Consider the following 6,157-nt stretch of genomic DNA (forward strand, 5'->3'; position numbering starts at 1 on the left):
ATATATATAATTTTATTGATTTTTTACAGAGAGGAAGGGAGAGGGAGAGAGAGTTAGAAACATCGATGAGAGAGAATCATCGATCAGCTGCCTCTTGCACACCCCCCGCAACCAAGGTCCATGCCCTTGACCGGAATCGAACCTGGGACCCTTCAGTCCGCAGGCCGACCTTCTCCATTGAGCAACACTGGTTTCAGCTGGTGTGAGGTCTTAGAGCCATGCCCACCTGATTGCAGCCGCCCCAGCACGTGGCACCGGGAGCCTCTGCCTCCTGCTCCTCCAGAAAGGCTGTGCCTCTGGCCACACCGAGGGCCGGGCCAGTGGGCGCCAAACCCAGAGGCTCATGGGCCACACCTGCTGGCCCGGATGCTCCCTCCTCCCGCTCCCCCCCCCCCCCCCCGACCTCCCCGTCTGGCCCGGGCCCCTGTGCATCCCCTCGGAGACACCGGAATAGCTCGGGCGAGCCTGGGCTTTGCAACGGGCTACACCTGCCCTCGAAGCTGCCCGCGCCCCTCCCGGCTGTGTCCTGGGTGAGCGATTGGCCTCTCTGGGCCTCCGTCTCCTGCAGACCCTGCAGCCCAGCCCCTCTGCCCTCCCCCCGGGCGGAGGTGAGGATGACAGCGCCGTGGGTCCCCGGGCACAGCAGGCACCAGGTACGTGGCCGCCAGGATCCTCGAGGTCAGTGTGCAGAGCGTGAGGGTGGCTGGTTAACCGGGATGTGGGTCCCCGGGCGCTTTGACCTGCCTCTGCCCCCCTCCTCCGCCCCCAGGTTACGGGCAGGCTGGCTTGGGGCTGCCCTGAGGGGTGGACTGCACTGTGCTCTGCCTGGTCCCCCGGTCCCCTCCCCAGGACCCCTGTCCTGGCTTCTGCGGGCTGAGAGGGCCTTCAGGCCGGCAAGGAAGGTCTCCCCAGACTCAGCACGGAGGGGGGCCCACGCATGGCCATTTACAGACACCTCTTCAACACCTGGGTTATAATCAGTAGATAATTATTAAGCGCCTGTTGTGTACTCTCGTGGGAAGTGATGCCTGGTGATCACTTCAAACTGGGAGCCATGAAGCACAGGACCGGGCCTGGGCCTGGGAGACACCCTCGGACGAGCTGAGAGCAGGGTGTGTGAGGTGTTGGGGTGCAGGAGAGCAGGGGGCGGAGGGGTGGGGATTGGGAAATGGACGGCTGTTTTGTCCCTCGGGGCTCTGAGGCTCCGGATGAAGAGCAGGCTGAGGGGAGGGGAGGGGAGGTGGGCAGAGGGGGAGGGAGATGGAACTGGAGAGGGACTCAGGCCAGAGCCTGGGGGCTGGAAGGAGGGGTTTGGGGTCAGGGAGTGGGAAGGCGGGATGCACTCAGGCGGCCAGTGCTCCCTGGGGAGGTGGAGGAGGGAGGAAGCGGTTCTTCCCGCTGGGTTTTGTGAAGCAGCGTCGGGCAAGCTCAGCACCATGAGCCTCGCCTCCTCCAGCTGCAAAGTGAGGCTGCTCACGGCGCCCACCTGCCTGCGCTGATGGGGTCCGTGGGACGATGGTGCTGACTGCTCAGAACAGTGCCCGAGAGAGTGAAACTCCGAATGGTGCTGCTTTCTCTCCTCTGGGCTCCGGAGGAGTTAAAAATGCCGGTCCCTCTGCATCTCAGCCCTGAGCATTCGCAGGTGCAGTGTGTGTGTGTGTGTGTGTGTGTGTGTGTGTGGTTTCAGGGTGTCCCTGCCGATCTCCTGGCTGTTCCAAGAGTCGCAAACCCTCCGAGCCTGGGTTAGGCACGTGCGAGCGAGTGTGTGTCTCTGTGTGTGCACGCGCATGCATACATGTGTGCGTGCATATGTGTGTCTGTGTATGTGTGCATGTGTATACGTGTCCCTGTGCATGCATAACAGTGTCTCATTGGGGAGGGCTTGGTCCAGTCAAAATTCTTTCCTTGCTAAACACATCCTTAGAAATCTTACAGTTTGTTGCTGCTATGAATGGGGTGTTTTTTTTTTTGTTTGTTTGTTTGTTTGTTTTACCATTTCCCTTCCCGTGTGTGTGTGTGTGTGTGTGTGTGTGTGTGTGTGTGACATGTGCATGCTGACATAGGGGAGGAAGTGGGCGGGAAGGGTCTGGCACAGTGCAGTGTAGCTTGTGTCCCCTCCAGCCCTCAGTCCCGGCCCAGAGCCCAAGGACCACGGTGGGCGTGTGGGCCGCGGTCACAGGACGCTGCCTGCAGGCTGGCTCAGACGATCAGACACGCTGGTCCCGAACCCCAGTCCCCCTGCTTCTCCTCAGCTGCGGAGCTGGGTCTGGCCCTGGGCTCAGGGCCCTCAGGTGACAAAGCAACTCCCCCCCCCCCCCCCCCGGCCCCAGCCTGGCTGGGTCGGGCACCGAGCCGCCCCGGGAGCCAGTCAGGCTGGACGGGTGCCTGGCAGCCTGAGTGCCAGCTTCCGCTCCTGGTGGGCACCTGCTGGCAGAACCGGCCTTGCAGGTGCCAGCCTGGGACACTCCTGGCTTCCGGTCCCCTCGGAATGTGGTTAACCCCCCCCCAGCTCCCCTACAGCTCCCTCCCAAGCCTGACACCCGTCTGCTGTCTGTGTGAAGGCGAGTGCATGGACGTCTGCCCAGGGACACAGACCAGCAAGCCATGGTGGCATGGGGGGGGGGTGCAGGTGATAATGAAGCATGGAAATAGGGGGTGCTCATCCCCTGTTTTGGGGTAACGGGGTGTCTCATTGGGGGAGGGCTTGGTCCACTCAAAATGCTTTTCTTGCTAAACACATCCTTAGAAATCTTTCAGTGTGTTGCTACTATGAATGGGATATATATTTTTTCCCCATTTCCCTTCCCAAACGTTTGTTGCTATCATAAATCAAAACTTTTCTCTGTTGACCCACCTAGCTTACTCAGTCCTCTTGCTCATTTTAATACGGTTTCACGAAAACCGATTAGGGCCCTAACCAGTTTGGCTCAGTGGATAGAGCGTCAGCCTGCGGACTGAAGGGTCCCGGGTTTGATTCCGGTCAAGGGCATGTACTAGGGTTGCAGGCACATCCCCAGTAGGGGTTGTGCAGGAGGCAGCTGATGGATGTTTCTAACTCTCCATCTCTCTCCCTTCCTCTCTGTAAAAATCAATAAAATATATATATATTTTTTAAAAAACAAAAAACCGATTGGGTTATGGAGGAGCACTCCCGATAATCTGTAAGTAAAGATCGTTCCCTTTCTTTCCCGGCACTGACTCGGCTCAGTTCATCCTCCTGGCTTGCTCTCTTCGTTAAAGCTCCGAAGCCATAGAATGATGGACAGTGAAGACAGCAGGGTGTTATCTCGCTTCTGATTTAATATAAAGGATGTCGGCGTTTTTCCACTCAGTGAAATGTCTGATCTTGGCTCTCAGCAAACAGTCTTTATCCTGCTTAAGTCATTCCTGTCCACACTCGGCAGGTTCTTGGTAATATGTACCTTTCAGGTGCATGATAGAACGACCATCTGTGAAACTGGCTGCTACATCAATGGTGAAGCATAAATCCTGCTTCTATTTTTCTCCGCAACAGCATGAGATGTATAAATTCTTTGTGGTTAGAAAAACTTAAAACAATAGGAAACTTGAGGTCATTTCACCACAGGGTCAGATGCTGAGCCTTGGAGGGACCACACCTAAGAGCATCCCTTGAGTAGGCTAGGGCAAGTCCAGAGAAGGACGAGGGCCAATCTCGAACCCGTGACCTGAGCTCCACCTCAAGCACAGGAGCTGGCAAAGCGTCCCAAGAGCAGCAGGTCAATTCCCTCGGGTTCCTTCCCCGCAAGGTTCTCTTCTCGTCAAAAACAGAGCGATGGCTGAGCCTGGGACCTACTCAGTCCTGCTCCGAGGGATGCTCTTCGGTGCGGTCCCTCCACAGGACCTGGTGCTTCACGGCTCAGCACCTGACCCCGTGGTGCCTGTTGTGTTTCTGGAGGGGGGAACATAGCTGACAGGGGACACATCCACGCAGGGCGAGTATCTGCACCAAATAACGGTGAGAGCCGCATTAGTATGCGCCCTCAAACCGGAGACCGGCGTTGAGCCGTGATTTGCATGTCTCCTCGCAGAGCTATTTATCTGGGGAGGTTATTGCTCCTCCGTCAGTGGCGAGTTCGCGTTTAGCATTGTATCCACGGATGATGCGGCGGGACCCGTGCGGTTCAGGGAGACTTCAAGGAGTGGCCAGGAGGGGCTTTCCATAATCCCGTCAGCACCGGCTCCTGCAGGAAGGAAAACGGAACCGAATCAGCAAGCCTCTCTCTGGGCGAGAACCCCGGGAGAGAGGGCAGAAACCCTCTGCCCGCGGCTGCGGAGAAAATGTGCACCTCGAGGAGGGACGGTGGAGCCAAGGTCACTGCAAGGTTTTCTGCAAAGAGTTGATGCAAGGAGTGGAAAAATGTAGATATTTACCACGTGTTGGGAGGCAGTGAGCAAGACTGGACGGGGTCAATTCTGGCCCCACAGTCACCCAGAGACAGAGACCGGCTCAGTCTGCATCGTGGTCAAAGCTACACACACTACACATACACACTCTCACATATACACACTCACACACACACGCAGACAAACACACACACACACACACTCTCTCACACACACTCACACATACACACTCTCTCACATATACACACTCACACACATACTCACACACACACACACACACACACACACTGAGTGGCCAGATTATTATGCGTTCAGAGATCATCTTCCTCGGGCCACTCCGTGTGTCTTTTCCAACGGTGTTTCCACTTGCTTCGGGTAAATACCAGAAGTGGAAGGGCTGGGTCCTGCGGTGGCTCTGGCTTTCACTGTCTGAGGTCCTTCCATGCTGTTACCCGTCGCGGCTGAACCAGTTCACCTCGGCCCCAAGCGTCCACAGGCCTCCTTTTGCTCCACACCCTCGCCGCCGGCACTGCTCACCTGTTGACTTTCTTTGGTAACAGCCGTCGGCCAGGTGTGCGGTGAGACCGCCTGGTGCTTCTTGTTTGCGTTTCCCCGGTCATTACCGATGTAGAGCATCATTTCCTACGTGTGTTCCGGGCCGTTCATTGTCTTCCTATTGACGAACGTTTGATAAGGCGCATATGATTCTCTCTATTTAAAGATAAGACTCCGGGGTTTGGAGAGCTCGGCCACTCCGCCGAGGTAACCAAGCCTGCGCACGCACCCGAACGTGACACACCATTGTCTTGGCTTTCCTGCCAGCATGGTGCTTGGCTCATCAAAGCATAAAAAAATATTTATTGGCGACAACGATCGAACGTCCCTGTTCCAAGGTACACTCTGATTATCCGTTGCTTGGACAATAGCGATAGCCTCCTCACTGGGCTTGTTGGCTTTCCTTGTTTTAAAAATATATTTTGATTGATTTCAGAGAGGAAGGGAGAGGGTGAGAGAGAGAGAGAGAAATATCAGCGATGCGAGAGAATCATGGATCGGCTGCCTCCTGCACGCTCCACACTGGGGATGGAGCCCACAACCTGGGCATGTGCCCTGCCTGGGAATCGAACCCTGACCTTCTGGTTCCTAGGTTGATGCTCAACTACAGAATCTACGGGTCTTTCCAGATCTGACATGAGTCTCTGGAGCCAGGTGGCTGGAACCCGTAACCAGAGGCAGGTGCCACCCTGGGAGAGGGTGTTGGAGTCCCCGGGGGCCCAGACACCCCCCGGCATGTCCCTCCCTGGCCTGCAGATGCCCGGGACTCTGGCTTAGTGATATCCAAGCCCCCACTGGCCTGGCAGGGCTCACCTGGCAGGCGGCGTCTGGCAGGGTAACAGGTGCCAGGTACCAAGTGGCCCACGTGTGCCCTGGGGGGACTGGCAAAGGGGGTCTGCCCCCAACCCAGTGCAGTTTAGGGCCAAGTTCTGGCCTCGGAGGCTTCCAACTCTCAGCAGCACCCCCTGGGTGCCCTTGGGGGGGGGTCCCCTCCACCCCATACAGCTAGTGTAGCACCCCTCCATCTCCACCCCCCCCCCCAAGGGTCTGGCGTCGAGCGGAAGGCAGGATCATCCTTGGCATGCAGTGCTTGGAGACCGACTTGTCCAGGTGTTGGCGGGACAGTCCTGATTTCTAACAAATTTTTCCCGTGTCTCATGGCGTTTAAAAAAAAAGTCCCGATTTTTGGAAAGAATCTTTCCAATGATCTTTCCCAAAAATTGGGACTTTTTTTTTT

This window comes from Pipistrellus hanaki (assembly GCF_964339955.1).
Source record: "Pipistrellus hanaki genome assembly, chromosome: 20".
Taxonomy (NCBI): Eukaryota; Metazoa; Chordata; class Mammalia; order Chiroptera; family Vespertilionidae; genus Pipistrellus; species Pipistrellus hanaki.